At 42.4% G+C, this 16876-nt stretch overlaps 1 protein-coding gene across 5 annotated transcripts in view; it reads left to right on the top strand.

The window, feature by feature from the left end:
* The first annotated feature begins 7581 nt into the window (after positions 1–7581).
* The window catches only part of MARCHF8 (membrane associated ring-CH-type finger 8), an 89784-nt gene continuing 80489 nt past the window's right edge, over positions 7582–16876 (top strand). For 3 of the 5 annotated variants that reach the window (XR_013775218.1, XM_079313223.1, XM_079313221.1), the window contains exon 1: positions 7582–7883. The gene's annotated coding sequence lies outside the window, so the exon portion shown is untranslated. Of the gene's footprint in view, positions 7884–8097; positions 8403–16876 lie in introns of those variants that run through there. The other 2 variants (XM_079313224.1, XM_079313222.1) reach the window with 2 other exon arrangements.

Raw genomic sequence — 16876 nt, 5'->3', positions numbered from 1 at the left:
TTATCCCAGCAATTGCACAAAGCTCAGCAACATTCTAAAGACAGAGGTATTGCACAGTAGGGATTTGGTAAGAAATTAATTACAATAATGTGGTCTGTAATCACTTAATCTGATTTTGCAGAAGTATAATTGTCACAAAATTGTTTTGCAGTGTGTTGGAATGGCCATACTCAAATTTTAGTACAACTACATAACATACGTGGTAGAAGTCTCTGAGTCACATCTCAGTTTTGACTTTCCCTTTCTGCATATGTGTAATAAAGTGCACAACAATGCTTTCTTAGAATATGCAATGCACTAATAATCTAATTTCCATGTGCATAGCTTCTCATAATTTTTATTATACCTAATTTTAATTATATTTAATGCAAATACTTCTTGTTCAGAACTCCACTGGTTTTGCTCTCACAAAGTGTTACAGGCATTAAATTTCAACCAGTACTTCAAGAGTACTTTAATTGGAAATAAACTGTTTCAGTCATTAATTCAGATGCTATTGGCTTTTACCAAGTCCTGTGTTAGTTTCTGTTGTGGATTAATTACTGTTTACTGTGTAAACTTACAAAAATGGTTTGGGGTTTGAGTATTAGTGTACTGTGTTGCAATGCATCTGCTGAAGACAAATGTTGAGTTTTGTGTGTTCATGTAACTAGATTATTGTATTATAAAGAGTTTACATACTGGAAGTTGAACAGTTACTTTGGTGTGTGCTCTTCTCTACCTTCTTGCCAATATTTTTTGCTTGTTTCTTTTATGCTTGAAGACCTGTGAGACAAAACCAGGCTGGTCTCTTGTTGAATCTCCAGGATTCTTGTGTCAAATTGATAGGCACCTCAGAAGTGCCAGGAATGTTTTTCGATCTGGAATTAAATAATTCCTTTCTCTGGAATCTGTAGAAGCCTGTGGTGATAGAAATCTGCCTGCTTGCAATTTCTGTCTATTCAGTTTGCAGTCCTCTGGGATGTAATTGCAGTGGTGTCTTCTGCTCAGTCTTCAGTTGTAGACAAGGCTAGAATTCATAATTCATACTATAAAATATAAAATGAAGCTTTTATAGGTTTTTTTTTTTTGCATATAATGAATCAGACAGTTTGCTTTCTTTTCAAGTACTTCCAGCTTTCATAATGGGACACCATCTTTTGTGTGTAAACTGTGGCTTTGGCATTGCTTCTGCCTGTAAGGAGTTGCTTCCACCTGCAGCTTTTGTGTTGGGTCACATTTTTCCAATCTTGATGTAAATCAGGTTCATCTTGAGATGCATTTTACAGTTTTTCTGGTATCTACATTAGCAGTGAGCCACGGTTGCTTAATGAGAACATTTATGTGGTCGAGAACCACATCTGGAAGTGTAATCCACTCATTTGTGCATAACTTCTACACAGGAATATTGTGGTAGTTCTTTCTGGATTTCTCTTGCATTGTTTTTGTGTGTGAAACTGCAGAGAAGCAACACCAGAGGGCAGCAGAGGCATTTTAAAATGGGAAAATAAAGGTGGTTATTTGTTTATGACCCTTACTCAGCCCACTCTGAACAGATCTGAGGAGGTCAGCAATAGGGCACATTCCTTTTCCTAATTCCAAAGGTTTTTTAAAAATCAGAATGGAAGAGTACCTCAAAAACTTGTTTCTATGCTGGGTTTCATTATATAATTCATTAGGTAGTCTTAATGTATTGAGGACTAGACAGCCCTTCTCTCTTCCTTCCTTCCTTCTAACCTTGCAAGGATGGATTTCAGCAGTGTCTGCTAGCCAAGCTATGCTGGATGCTGTGTTCAGCTATGTTCACCAGGTATGTCTAGTAAAAATACTCCATGTCCCCATAATTTCTTACTTTAAAGTGACGAGTGTGGCTGGTTTTTTCTTATGGGTACAGGATGAGGCTATGAAAGTATAAATTCAGTGTGTGGGGAATGGATGCCAGTAACTGCTGAAGTGACTGCTCCTTACTATCTGTCTTGCCTAGCCTTGCAATTCAAAAAGCTTTACAGTTTGTCTGTGGCAGGAATTTATTTCTAAACCACACTTTAAGGCTGTTTCAATCTTTTTTAATCCAGTCTTCAGAAAGACTGATTATTATGCACCATATATATAGGAAGCATGTATATAGCTCCATAAGAATTATATTCTAATCACATCTGGATGGTGAATTATTGCTGAAATTAGGTATTCTGCCCAGCACCAGAAATTCAAAACAGTACCTAATCACAGAAATAGTATTATTTGCATGGTATGTGATTAAGAGTGTTAATGAGTAGGAAATAAAAACACACAAGTTTTTTAAAAGGAAAAATTGGGGGGTTCAAAACACCCTCACTTCTTCTGTCTGTGTGAGGGATTTTTTAGCAAATGCATATGATTTTTTAAAAGGTGAATAAGATTTTCTCTCTTCCTTTTATCACTTACTTAATGTGAAGGCTTTTTTTTTCTTTTTTTTTTTTTTACTTGAAGTAATGAGTCTTAGATTTATTTTGCCTGAATTTTGTGCTTAAGTGTTGGAGCCATTGCCCATAATGGGCCTTGTTTGCTAAAAAGCTGCACTGGCTGATGCAAAGTTACAACACAGATAAATAATGAAATGCCTTTGGTTTTAAACATGGTCTTGAGTCTGAGAGTTGAGTGGCAGGATTTCTTCTTAGCATCTCCTGTCTTGTTTTGGGAAGAAATAGGACTCATCAAAATAGACTGGATTAGCCTGAGATCCATCCAGTCCCCCATCTGTCTCTGGGAATAGGAGATATAGTCACTGCAGAAGGTGCAAGAATTCCCTAACCAAGTATTCAGGAACAATAAACAATATTCAGGAGGTAAAATCAAGACACTGTATTTTACCTCCTGTGTTAATGACTAGTCTGAATTGTGAAGAACTTGCTATCTCGGTATACAGTATGATATTTAATTTGGAGGTCCATAAAGGTTTAAAACTATTTTTGAATCTTGATAGATTCATAGTTTCACTTATTTATATGTGTAATGTGAAAAGAATTTTCTTTCACTGCAGTTTTGAATTTCCTACCAATTTGAAATTGAAATTCATTTGGTCTAGTGTTATGAGAAAGGGAGTACAGTGCATCTTGAATATTCAGTATGTTCTGTCTTTGAATCACATCCCCTCTTACTCATCTTTTTTATGGTAGCAATTTACTGTCTTTAATATTGCAGAGCCTTAATTATGCCTGCTGTCCTCCAAATGTCCTTTAATTTTGCATTATACTTTGTCATCTGCAGTTCTCTGGTTTTCCTTTTCCTGTATTGTGTATTTAGCTATAAGCTGCTCAAGGTACTGTTACAATGGAAGCTTCTAAGATTGTGATTAAAATAATACCAGGTGAAATATGCCCAAAGTTCCTCCAAGCAGATCCCATAGAAATGCTTAGTATTATTAATCCTCATCTAGTCTGGACAGGATGTAAATAGCATTTGTTAAGAGTATGAGGAAAAAATGTAGGAAAGCTCTGTAAGGGGAACATATGGCTGAGTTCAGCACAAGAGCTGTGCTTATGAGGAAGATGATGTATGGGGTTTGTTACACAGAACCAGACTGCCTGTTTTCATGCCTTCACCACAGCTGCACGTCGGTTTCATGCAGTCTGATTGCAGTGGGGAGAGCCAAAGCTGAGTATTGGCTGCTAACAGGTAGGCTTGGAAAATGTTATTCCTCTTCTGCATGTTTGGGTATGGGATAAATTACTTTCTATACATTCCTTAATGGTCCAAGTATCAAATGTGAAAATGAAGCAAACTGGCAAGATCCTTTTTCCAAATTTTTGTCAGAAGAGAGCTTGATTTTTTTCTCTTTTCCAAAGCAAGGGAAGAATATGACAAGACCCAGTTGCAGTGCCACCTGACCTCTGGAGAAGCATTACTTGTCCCCGAGCTTCACTTTTTTTGTAATAGTACATATCCTGCCTTGAATAAGCATTAAATTGGCTGGGATACAAAGAAAGGACCAATGTACTTTCTGCTCTTTTTTCATTTGGATATTAAATGACAATTACTTGCAGTGCTATAAGCTTTAATCAAGTGTGACACCTGAACGTAGTGCATTGGATTTTTCTAGTGCCAATTCACCCATACCCAGGAGGGTACTTTTACCTAGACAAATCACCTCAAAAAGTCAGTTTGGTGTATTTGCCAACCTTTAGTTTTGAGGCTCAGAAAGGAGAAAATACCTCTGAAAGCAGGATAGTGTTTCTGAGGCCTGAGTTAAGCTTTATTTCTTCAAAAGCTTATCTGCTCTGAGACAGATTCAAAGCTGTATCCAATCTTGTCAGTCTTCAAAGGCACCCTCACACGAGTGCTGCAGAGTTGCTGGTCTGCCGGGGTGTGTTGTCATATTCCTGTTTGTCACACACCACGCCAGATTCGACCTGCTGCATGTGGGGCAGCCACAGCGTCCCAGGCTCCTACACACTGCACTGGGACAGGGGACACACTTTGCTCTTTCCTCCTGCTGTTTCCCACGCGAGACTTTAATGGCTCATGCCACTCTGTCCCAGAGATGGGTTTCAGATCACCATAGTGATTTTCAAAGGCCAGATCCTAGAAGGATGTATTTACTATAGTATTGGTTTATATCCGCACCTGAGACTGAAGGAAAGTTTGATGAGTTTCAGGCACTTTGAAAAAAACATTTGTTAAGATGTTTCTAAATCACCACCTTGGTGCTCTGGCAGTGTTTTTGTTAAAGGTGATTTAACCTTAGAAATCTGATACCTTTCTGATAAAAGCTGATTCCTTAATCAGTAAGCAAGAAAGTAAATTTTATTTGTATTTCTCTTTATCTTTCTACTTGAATTCCCATCAGTTCTGTTCACCTTCCCTAATGACTCCACTTTTCCCTTCTCCTACCAGAATCTGTTTTATTCACCTAGCACAGGCAGAACAACAGCGCAGGAAGGAATGAACTCTCGGCTCACCTTCAGTAAAACAAGGTCATCAGAGAACTTTTGAAGAAAGAGCACTTTATTTTGGCCAGTCATGCATACAAGAGAGTGAACAGATGGGAGAACACACAGCTCAGGATATGCAAGTTGAAGGAACTATAGGAACTGAGCTCGCTTGGAGAAAAACTATACCCAAAACACAGTGGAATTACAAAGTAATCCCTGACATATTGTGGGGTTGCTATGGAAACATGCAGGTGCTCAGACCAACACTGTAGACTAAAAAGATCCTTTATTATTATCTGGGGAAAATTATTTATGCTTTTCCACATAACTACTGTATGTATTGTAATAATTAAGGACCAAAAAAGGACACAGTTATACACAGTTGTTACTATTCAGGGTTTCTGCCCCACGCCACTTTTCCAGGTCTTCGTGCTAAACGGAGTGAAAGTATTTCTAAAAAGCATGAATTTATAATCATGTGCTAGACCTGTGCTGCTTCCAGAGAGGATTGGAGTCTCCTGGGTATAGAGGTAATTTTGATTTGTCTTTTTAAATAAATTTAAGAAAAGTGTGTTTATTGTTGATGGCAGGTATGGCCATGTATGTGCTCACAGTCCAGACCTTGTGTGCAGGCATTGGGGCAGTTCTCTCTGCAGCTCAATCAGTTCTTCAGCTAAGTGTGACGTGCATTTCTAGGCACACATTCCCAAACTGTGTTTTTCCTGTAACTCTGACCCAGAGCTATTCAATTAGCAGAATGGAACTGTTCTGTTCCGTTCCCATAATTTTTTAAAACCTCGTATCTTCTACTCAGGTTTTGAACAGCAACACTAGCTGAAAGCATTTAATATTTCCATTTGACTAATAGCTTTAAGCTTAACTTTATTCATTCTTGGCTATTTTTTAAATTAGCTGCAACTTTGAGGGGGGAACATTTTCTACAACTTAGGTTTGCATTTTCTGCTGAGGACTGTGAGGGATTCAGGATGTGCCACAGTAGTGCTTGCCCTTCAGTATTGAGCCTTTAGTCTCAGCTCTGCAGTCTTGTACTCAGGAGGCTGTTGCTGAGACTAAGCCAAGAACAACAATGTGCTAAAACACAAGACAAGCTTTCTGGGGAAACAGAGACCATGGAGTAATAATTGTAAAACACAGGGAAAGCTTAGATCTGCAAAGTGGTTTATTGTGGTTTCTTTCATTTCAGACCTAATTCTTAGTTATTCTAGTTTTCCTGGAAAACCTCTGCTCTGTGTGACTATTTTTCTGTATAATACCTACTTTTATTCCAGTTGTGTCTACAGGCCCTTACAGAGCACTGAGTGATGAGCTACGCTGTTCACAAAGTGGAATACAATCCTAAGCCAAATATCATTTTAAAAACCCAGACAAGCCACACAACAAAATGGATTGAGAGCATGAAGGAAGGAAAGAGCCTCCCTTGAGAAATGCCAGTGGCCTCAAGGTAAGACAGCAGTACTGGTTCTCTTTACAAACCTATACTGCCTATCAAGGGGACAATGGTTATCATCACATATACATGTTTCCATATCCTGTTTCATAAAGGGATGCAATCTAAGTCTGTTAATTTTGATCTACATAGGTCTAATTTGGGGTTCTACACACACTGCTCTTCCCAGGAGGACACACCATACACCCTGGGTGGTGATCTCCCACCTTCACTGCATGGGGTGCAGGGTACTCACACTGCAATGTAATGACACTATTTCAGCCCAGCTTCTCCGTGCTCTAAAACCTGATGTAACATCATTTTTCTGTAGGGGGTGGTCTCTGCATGAAAAGGGGTTACCTTACTCATTTTATGCTTTTTGCATTATTCTTGATAAGTAAATGTAATCTCCCTGGAGCCCTGTAAATTGTTGTGAAGAAATGCAGACTCAGAAGATGAAAATTTCAACTTTGGTTTGGTGAATGAATTTTTCTGTCAAGTCAGGAGGTTTACTTGTTTTCTGTTTTATTCTCTGAATGATATCTGCTTTCTTGTACATGCTGCACTGACAGAAACTGTTCAGTGAAGCTGCCTATTTTCCTGTTCTTTTTCACTTATTCCCAAGTGGGATAGACATCATGTCTTAACACAGAAAACTCTCCCTTGACTTATTCTCATAAAACTCACTTTACTTTTCCTGCCTGCAAAATCCACCTCAGTTGTATATTTCACCTATTCCAGCATATCTCGGGAGAGAGATATCTTCGGGAAGAAATAAGTATCCTGCTTGCATAACGAAAGTGTAAAATAGCAACAGAGTATGGCACCCAGATATGTATGGGGCAAACTCGAAGCTTTTTGTTGACATGTTTTTTTTCTGCTGATAAATCAATACGCGCAGATGAGCCATGAATACAAAAGACCTTACGGTGTTGGCTATAAGCCATCTTCAGGCTTTCAGCACGCATACATTTTTAAAAGTTAAATGGCACGCTAGGAAGTTGATGTTTTTTCTACGTACTGAAGCGCGGGCGATAGCGGCAGCAGCGTTCCCGGCTGCGGGAGGCAGGGCTGAGGGCCGGGCTCGGGACAGCCGGACCCCGCTGGCTCTGCCGGTGCCGGTGCCGGTGCCGCCCCGCGCAGGTGCCGGGCGCGCTCCGGCTGCAGCGCCGCGGGTCCAGCGCGCCGCGGGGCGGCTCCGGCGGGCGAGGCGAGGCTCCGGCGGGCAGCTCCAGCGGGAGGCGATCGGGCGCCGGGACAGCCGCGTCCCGCTGCGCAGCGGCCGCCCGGGCTCGCCGGCCCGTGCTGCTCCGGGCCATGGCGGCGGGGGCGGGCCGGGGCGGGGCGGCGCGCTGACAGGCAGCCCGGCCCGGGGAGCCGCGGTAAACAGGAGCCGGGGGAGCGCTGGGGGGAGAGAGAGAGACCGGCCTCGCAGGAGCCTCCCAGCCCCGCGGCCCGCCGCCTCCCGGCCCCGGGCATGGGCAGCAGCAGCCGCCGCAGCCGGAGGAGGAGCCGCCGGCCCGGGCCCTGTGCGGGGCACCACCGAGGTAGGCTCGGCCGCCGCCCTGGCCGCGGGCAGCCGCCGCTTCCTCCGCGGGGGCCGGGCCGGGTCCGGCGCTGCTCCGGCCCGCGAGGCCGGGCCCGGGGCGGGTCGGTGCGGGGGCCGCCTGCCCCGGGCTGGCTGCCGGCTCCGGCAGGTGAGGCGCTTCGGGGCGAGCAGCCGGCGGCCCGGCCCGGCCCGGCTCCCCGGGCCCCGTGCAGGGGTAGCGGGGCTCCCTGGCCGCGGGGGCGGGCGCTCCGTGTGGAGCTGCTCCTCTGCCGGAGCTGGGGAAGCGGCAGCTAATTCCCTGGTAAGAGGCTTTCCCACCTCCGCCGCCTTTGTCTGCACAGCCTCAGCAGCTGCTGCTGGCGCTGGGAGCTTTGGTGTTGCTGCGGGGAAGCCGGGCGCCGATCAGCTGTGGGAAACGGGCCGTGTTTGCACCAGGTGTCCCGTTAGGAGGAGCAGGCGAATTCGCGTTCCGTGAGCAACGTGGGACAGAGATACGCCAGGGAAAACAGTCTGCAAGGTGTGCTGGCCACAACGTGTTCGTAAGGAATCGTGAACTTTCACGGCAGACTAAGAAATAGTCAGAATTCCTTCCTGCTTCCTGGAGCTAGTTGGCAGGCAGAGTAATGCTCGAGTTGTTCCAAACTGTAACACTTTAACTTCTCCTCATTTTAGTACGCTAAAAGTGCAAGCAAAGCGAGAATTGCGATGTGCCGATGCCAGATCAGCTGTCCCAAACTGCGGTGAAGAGGGCACGCGGCTCTGCTCTGCAGCTGGCACAGGACTGGTCTATTTCCGAGCGTGGCGAATCTGTGAAACTGCCCAGCAGCATCAGCGTAGAAGGGACTATCTGGCTAGAGCTTGAGCGGAGGTGGGAAGAGATGCTGGAAGGAAGATGGGGGTGGGAGAGAGCCGGTCTGACAGTAACGCTTCAGTGAAGCAGCGGCAATCTTTATGAATTTGTGCTTCTAAAATTGGTTTGGAGTAGTGTCAGATGAGGCTGAGATTGATCTAGCAATAGTCCTAGTCAAACATTTTAAGAGAAAAATTTTCTTTGAAAAACTTTATTTATTGGACCTAAGATACTTAGCATGAAATCTGTCAACATTGATCAGTTACTACTGATGCAGAGTTCTGCTAAGCCTGCCGGAGGACCAGGATTGCTGGAAACATCAGTGTTCCTGTCTCAAGGGAATGCCCTAGCACCCACAATAATAAATACCTGCTGGGGGTGTTAGCAGCTTCTCAGCTGCAGCCCAAACTGTTTGGTGCCAGACTCTCCTCAGAGCAACCTTGTAGCTGCTCAGAGAAAGTGAGACTTGATTCTGCTGCAGTTGCTGGAAATGGTAGGGCTGCTGAAGTCTGAACAACTGCCCTTCTGCGTGGAACTTTGTGTGCCTTAGGTCTAATGTAAAGTTAAGAAATTAACAATTCACTAAATGTTTGTTGTTATGGTGTTGGGGTTTTTCTTGTTCTTTTGATTTATTTTTTTTTAACTTTGCTTTCAGCTAGCCCTAGCCAGCAGTTCTGCTTATAGAGATAAACTAGTTAAAAAGAAGCAATTTTCTGTTTCAGTGTGTCACATAAGCTGCATGCTTTCTGAGCCTCGGTGTATGGATATGGGGCTAGAATTGTTGGGAGATATTCAGGTGAGGTCTAGTGCTGGAAAATGCACCTGTTCCCAGGCTGCTTTTGCACAGTCTTAACTGTTAGGAGGATACATTAATTCAGCATGCTGGATGAACTTTCTATGTTTTCAGGATGTGTTTGTTTGGTTTTTTTGTTTTTTTTTTTTTAATTTAAACTTATGTTATTTTAGATCCAGCATTTTGGACAAGCAACTCTCCCATGTTCAAGGGTGAAAGGACTTCCCAGCTGCTGAGGCTGTCACTGGTACTTTAGGCAATGTACCAAAGTGTCTGACAATGATTTCCTTACTGTTCTTCCAAACACTGACGTTAGTGGGGAAGGCAGAGCACTGCAGGAATGTGACAGCTTCCAGTAATAATGCTGCTCAAGGAAGGAGCTGAACGTGGTTGTTACAAGCCCTGAATTGATGCTGCTTAGTAAGAAAAAGCAGTCTTCTGCTGTGGGTCTTTTCTGCCATGTACCTCAGTCATCCCGTGTGGGGCTGATAGCTAGTTTCAGAAAATGTGAATAATAGAGTGTGCATGGCAATCTTCCAGGAAAAAATGAAAACAGGAATGAGGTATTTTCTTTATTTTTCTAATTGTTTTGTATTTGGTTTTGTTCTTGTTCTGCCCTTCCACCCTTCCCCAAAAATATAAGGAACTCTTGATCCTGTAGAAATGTTTAACTAGCATTCTTTAAGAGCCTGTAGATGGACCATAAAAATTTACAGGCATTGGAAGAAGGAACTTGCAGGAACCATGAACAGCCTTGTGCTTAGACTGTGTCTGTGTGTGGCAGACAGATAGTGAATAGCAAAGCTGTAGAAACTATGAGGAATGAAAAACTTGAAGTCTGGAAAAACTTGCCTTCCAGGGCATAAGGTATTAGAGGGGAAATCTTCCTGGGGGACAAGTTATCCATTTACTGCTCATGCCAGTTCTTTCTTGGGAGCATCTAGTGCTAGCTGCTGCAGGGACTGTCTGACCCATGTAAATCACACATCTAATTCACTGTACTAATTTCCATAGTGAGACAGAACTCATGCAGGGTTTGCTGGGACTTCTGTTTTGCTGACTTGTGGATTGACTGCAGAGATCTGATGGCAGCTTGATGTAGCATAGCAGAGCTGGCATTACACTTGCTGGGTGGGCTTTGTTCACTGTGAATTTTCACAGCTCCACATTGTTATGCTCTTCACTGAGATAGGGTCAGTTTTACTAGTTCTGTTTGGATTTTGCTGAAAACTTCTCAAAAGAAGTCGTAATTTCTATACTAGATTATTTTTCACTGCTTCACAATGTTTTTGTGGGATTTTATCAAGGTATCCACATTCATGTGAAGCATTAAAACACCAAATGATGGATCATGTAGTGTTTATTGATTCTGGGGCAGGTAAATGGACAAGAGTCCTTGGAAGCCTGGTCTTTTTGCAATTAAAGGTATGCTTTAAGAGCTTTGTTACTCTTAAATGTAACTCATCACCAGACAGCCAGATAGTTCACCAACAGCAAGAGATCTCAACCATCAGCAGTTTCTTCTTTTCCCCAGGGACTGAGAAGGAAGGCTGGCCTTTATTATATGTCCCACTGGTTATCACATTTGGGCTGATCTAGATCAAAGGTATTTGTAAATGAATGTTAAACTTCTGTCTTTTAAAGTGAGGGCCACCTGAGCTCAATTTTGGTACCTGCAGGAAAGTGGGGGGGCTTAGTAGCAAATCTTGAATTTGACCTAGCAGAATGTTGGTTAAACTCAACTGAAAACAGTGTTGGAAATTTTGGATGAAATGCACGTGTATTACCTATGTGTAATATGTATATATGTAATGTGTGGATAATAGTAAAAGGTTCTAGAAAGTGTGGCTGAGATTTTCCATAGTTATGTAAAATAAAGGTAGTAGATGAGCTCCTTATACCTGGAGACTAATTTAAGGATCCCAGCTGTAAACCTTGCAAAATACATAACCAAAAATTATATGGAATGTAAATATTGTATATTTTGAGTGTAGGTAAATCACATGTATCAGTTGGATATGCCTCGATATCTGCCCTTCAGAGTTTCTGTGTTCTTCAAAGGGCATCAGGACAAAGTACATGTTACCAGTCCATTTTGCAGGTGAGGCTGCAGATGAACAACAGCACCAGAGTTTGTCCTTGGGAAAACAGGCATTGGACTCAAGAACTTTATTTAAAGGGTCACTGCTACCTCAGCTAAGGCTGAGTTTGTCTCCCAGTTTGGTCATGGCTTCAGTAAGATCATGTGTTTATGCACCATCCAGGATAAGAGGTTCATTACAAAGAATAAAAATGTTGTCAGCTGTTCTTTCCTGATCTGGTAGCTTGACTTCTGTCATGTCCTTGACACAGGATGAGAAACTTCTCCCTTTGAATCAAAGGGTCAGTTGGATAATAGGGGAGGGAAAGAAAGGTAGAAGGTGACAAACTCTAGGGTTGCAAACCAAAAAAGAGAATAGGGTTCAAGTTTACACATAAAGTTGCTAATTTTTTAAAAAATATACTAATCCTTTTTGCCTCTCTTCCTCTCAAATATGCGTTATTTTTAAAAAGTTTTTTGTTCCTCTTTAAGTGTGTGTACTGAGCTTGCAAGGAAGACTATCTGTAGGGAAAAAAATGCCCAATGCTTCTGAATAAATAGCTAGGGTTCCCCTGGGTCTGATCTGCTGATTCTAATGACCAGAATGATTTGTCACTCAGACTTACTTACTGCTAATAACTCTGTGCCATTGTGCTGCTTGAGAAAGGGAATTGTGCTTCTGTTCTTGTTGCTAGAGTTGAGTTTGAAGTTCTGCTTTCTTATTACACAAGAATTTCCATGGGCACACCACACATGTAGGGGTCCACACATTGCCATGACTGCTAGGATAGAAACTAGAAACTGGCTTCTGGTCACGGGGTTTGGATGAATTTTACCTCTAGAGGACTATTTGAGTACCATTAACTGAAGGAAGCAACAAATTGACTGAACAACCTACCCTATAGCACCAGTTAAATATTGAGGAAGTATTCAGTCAGATCTTCTACTGTAAGCTCTTCTCTTGGCAGTGGATGTAGCCTTTACTTTCCTGGGAGAGGGAAGGTGATGTCACAGGATTATTAGTGGGAACCCCTCATCTCCAAATTACTGCAGGATTTAGAAAAGAGATGTCATTGTTTAATGTCATCCATAAAGGTCTCCTAAAGCATTTATTTGTTGAAGAGACTTCTTCACAACCAGTGGGAGCTGTGTCAAGACAAAGCCTTCTCTGCCTATTTATATTTGCTTTTCCTGTCACTGGCTCCTTGTCTCATCCAGGACAGAGGATTAATCTCTCTGATCCCTCTATTTCTAGTTGTAAAAGCACAGTGTGCTATTGAGGGTGATTCACTAGTATGCCAATCCTTGTTATAATCTCTTGTAACTACGGATGCATCAGTCAGAAGAGAAAGGCTAATGGAAAAATGTGGTATATTTGTGTATCTATTTTTTTCCATGTGCATATTAATATTTATGGGAAGATTGATGGATTAGAGAACAGGAAGTGATGCAATACAGGGCTCTGCCATGGTTTCATAACACAGACCACATTACAGCAAGAAATTCTTGCAGATGACTCTGCTTGCCCTGTCTGAGTGCAGTTTTATCTCCTTGCATGTTTTCCGTGGCCTCCTTGAGCAAACCATTCTAAAGAGACTTGGATTTAACAGCATGATGAACTCTATTACAATAGATGGGAACTGAAAGTTGGCAGTGGCTTTTTGGTTCATCATACATAAGCCTGGGGAAGTCTGGCATACTGGAGGAATGTGAAGAACATGAGGTAATAGTTTACCATAGGTAATGACAGAAGAAAACACACATGGGAGCAGTCTGGTTCTTTCTGAAGTGGACAGTAGGCTTTGATTTTTTTCATTCCCTTCTAGTATATAACATTAGTTCCCCTTGCAGTTCTGCATCCAAAATGTCCTTTTAACTGTGATTATTGTTAGAGCTTTTAGGATAATCATCTTGAGCTTGCCTGCCAAATCTGAACTGGAAGGGCTAGGACTAAGAAGGACAGTTGTTGTCCGTGTTTTTTCTCTATCACAATCTGTAACCATTGATTTACAATGAAGTTGCTTCTTTAAAATGTGTCTTTATTTGTAGGTATGTATGTGCATGCATATAGTCCACAAAAGCTGGTGAGCTGAAGGTTTGCTACTCCTTGATATTGCAAGTGATCTCTAGAGGAAAGGATTTTTTACACCAAACATGATAAATGCATACTGAACTAAATGCTGTCTTCTTTTAATGAGAGGAAAAAATCTGCTTGGCTTTAAAAAGAAAAGGAAGTTTGCCTGCAGCTAAAGAGGGTTTTTTGTGAGAGACAGGAAATTGGAGTCTTTTTTCCTGCTTCTGGTCTGTTTTCCAGTTTTGGTTACTTCACCTATGCACACCTTAGTTTCCTACTCAGTTGTTATCTCTATCATGGTATTTGTAAGGTTCTTGGATTAAAAAAAAAAAAAAAAAAATTTAACCTGTTCTCTAAGGGAAGTGGGTTTATGTAATCACACTGCCAGTAACTTTTGAACTTGTTGGCTGAATGTCACATAATTGCTGGAACTTTAGATATTGCAGAAAGAGCAGAATATAAATTGCAGTGTCACAACTGGGAATTGCAGCCTCACCCTGTGCCAAAGCCCATGGCACTTTTTAAACATGAGATAGACCACATGGGTGAGTGGCCCCTTTGAAACCTATAACCACAGGCTACCAAATGCAGGATCTCAGACTGTACTAATCCTTCTGCTCTGGAGTGGTCTTCTTCCACTGCAAGGCCTTCTGAAGGCTTAGGAGAAATTTAAAGTATTGTTACTAATTAGGGTAGGTATGATGCAGCAGACTCTTCACAAAATTAATTCAATAACATAAGAGGGTGGAGGGAGGAGAGATACCCTTGTAAAATGACATGATTCTTGTCAAGCTGGCTTGATCTTGGGAATTAGGAAAAAACGGTAGCAGGTTTAATTAAAATATGTAAGGGAGTTTTAACTTTGCTCTTGGCATAATATAGCAGAAGCCAATAAGAACAAGATCAGATTTCAGCCTTCTAAACACATTGATATTATGCAGTGTTTTCCTATTGAAGTCTTGAAATATCTTCTTATTTTGGGGCATGAAAACTATATATTGTAGCAGTTCCTTTGTGTGGGGCATGTATGCTGTTTCTGTGATTATTTTGACAGTGATGTTCAGCTATTTTGTACCCTTCATCTTAGGGTCAGACCTGGCAGGGGAGGACAACACTGACTGAGACCACTCAAGTTGAGTATTTCTGATGTTGCAGAAATTCTCACCAATCATTGTAAAATTGCAAGGCTTGAAAGGTCTCTGTATTGTTCTGTGTGAGCTGCTACATGCTTTGGCAGGGTGTGAAAAAGAGTCCTGCTCTAGTACACCTGCAGAGCTTTGCAGTTCATAAGAGATTAATTCCTAATAGAGATTAATTTCTTTTTATGTGCCATCCTGGAAGTGCTGAAAAACTGCACTGTGATGTTTTCCAGGCAAGTCATGGAGAACCTGCAACACTGTTGTATTCTCCAAAAGGCAAGAAGTTCAAAATTATTATTCTTTGACCTTTCCTAATCCATCTAATTACTTTCCTAAATGTGTGGCTTTGTTTCTAGTGTGGCAGTGTGCAAGTGATGTATTAGAAATGCAACTTCAAAGCAGCAGGAGATGGCTCTGCCAGAGCTCTGTGCCTTGTACTAAGTCTGCCCAAGTGCTCCTTGCATTTTACCCCTGCTCAGTGAGGCTGCATTTGAGATGGCTGCTAGTGAAGCGTGGAAGCATCTCCTCTATATAGCTACATACCAACTGCAGCAGGGTGAATCTGACTTATGCTTTGCAGTCTTTTGGTGGTGTTTTTCTTCCCAGGATCTCCCATGGTCAGTGTTTGGTGTTTTGAGGACTCTGAAGCACTTGTATTTGCCCCAGACCTAGACTTTTATTTACTGATGGTGTTGGTATCAGCTTCTCCAAACACAAAGCAAGGATCCCAGCTTAGTTGCTGTTGAACATGTGATTCAAGATACAATTTCTCACTCACTTTCCTTTGTTAGTGATACCCTGGCAAGCATAGCATCATGTGGTCCTGTAGCCTGAGAGCAAAGAACTCGGGATCAGTTCATTTTATAGAGAGGGAATTAGATATATCATGCATTTTATTCTTGGCTGTGATCTTTCATTGTCTTGTTAGATATTTGTTGTGGTTGGTTGCTTTCTCTGTCTACTTGAATTCTACTTGTCAGCTTGGACACATGTTCAGTCTGTCTCATCCATCTTTGATTGCCTGCTGGGAAGTTTTTTAGTTGGCATGTTCTCACTATGCAGAACTATAGGTGCTTTGCAGAGACTTGGTAGGGCTGTGATGCCCTGCAGGCATCGTGCTGTTTGGCTGTTTGTCAGCTGCCTTTTCAGCTCCTCATTAGCTGCTGTATGAAGGCTCTCTGCTCTGTAAGACCTGTGAGAGTTTGGCTTAGCCTGTCTCTTTACTGTCTATGCCTCCTGCAGGGGTTGTGGGAGGAGGCTGCAGGGATGGTTCTGCTTCAGGGTAGATGCTCTGCCCAAGGAAGGGATGTTTTCCAGTTGCATCCTGATGCTCTGGTGTTCTCTCCCTTTCCACATGACACTACAAAGCATACACTTATCCCTTGTCACACAGTTGGCATTGCTGCTTCTATGAATAAGGGAAGAGAAACTCAGGAGGTGATGATCCAATCTCTAGGTGATTGCCTTTGAGCTATATCCTGTGTGGCTGATGGACAGGTCTTTGTGGTTGATGTAATCTAACTAATGCATATGAGAGACTTCTGAGGCAGGAATTGGGAATTTAATAAGACGATGAAAAGTCTCTAAGTATTTCTTAGCAGGGGATGGGAGTGGAAAGCAATTTGACTGTACACAGTGCATCCCACCCAAGCCAGTAACATGGACATACTGCAGCACAGGCGTGCTTTTCTGAGATGCTGTTTACTCTCTGTGTCCAGCAACCCCTCTGAGTCAAGGACAGTTGGCAAGTTTCTGAGCCAAGCCTTTCTTCAGTGGAATTTTTCCTTCCTTTATTGTAACGTGCCAAAAAAAGAAGAAAATCACTAGCAGCCTAAGTCATGCTTTAACTTGGTGAGCAATAAAACAAGTGTTACACTGTCTCTGAGCCTTCTACAACCCCTTCTAGAAAAGATGCCACTCCAGCATGACAGCTTGCAGAAGGATGGGTTACTCAAGCTGGTAAATGCCTTCACCACTGATGTATGAAGTTGGCTGTGCCTTTCTAGATTTCTTCATCTCCTCTCACAATTCTTTCTAGGCTTTGAATGAAAAATT

Source organism: Erithacus rubecula (genome assembly GCF_903797595.1).
Source record: "Erithacus rubecula genome assembly, chromosome: 9".
Classification (NCBI taxonomy): Eukaryota; Metazoa; Chordata; class Aves; order Passeriformes; family Muscicapidae; genus Erithacus; species Erithacus rubecula.
This window is presented reverse-complemented; position numbering and strand designations above follow the sequence as displayed.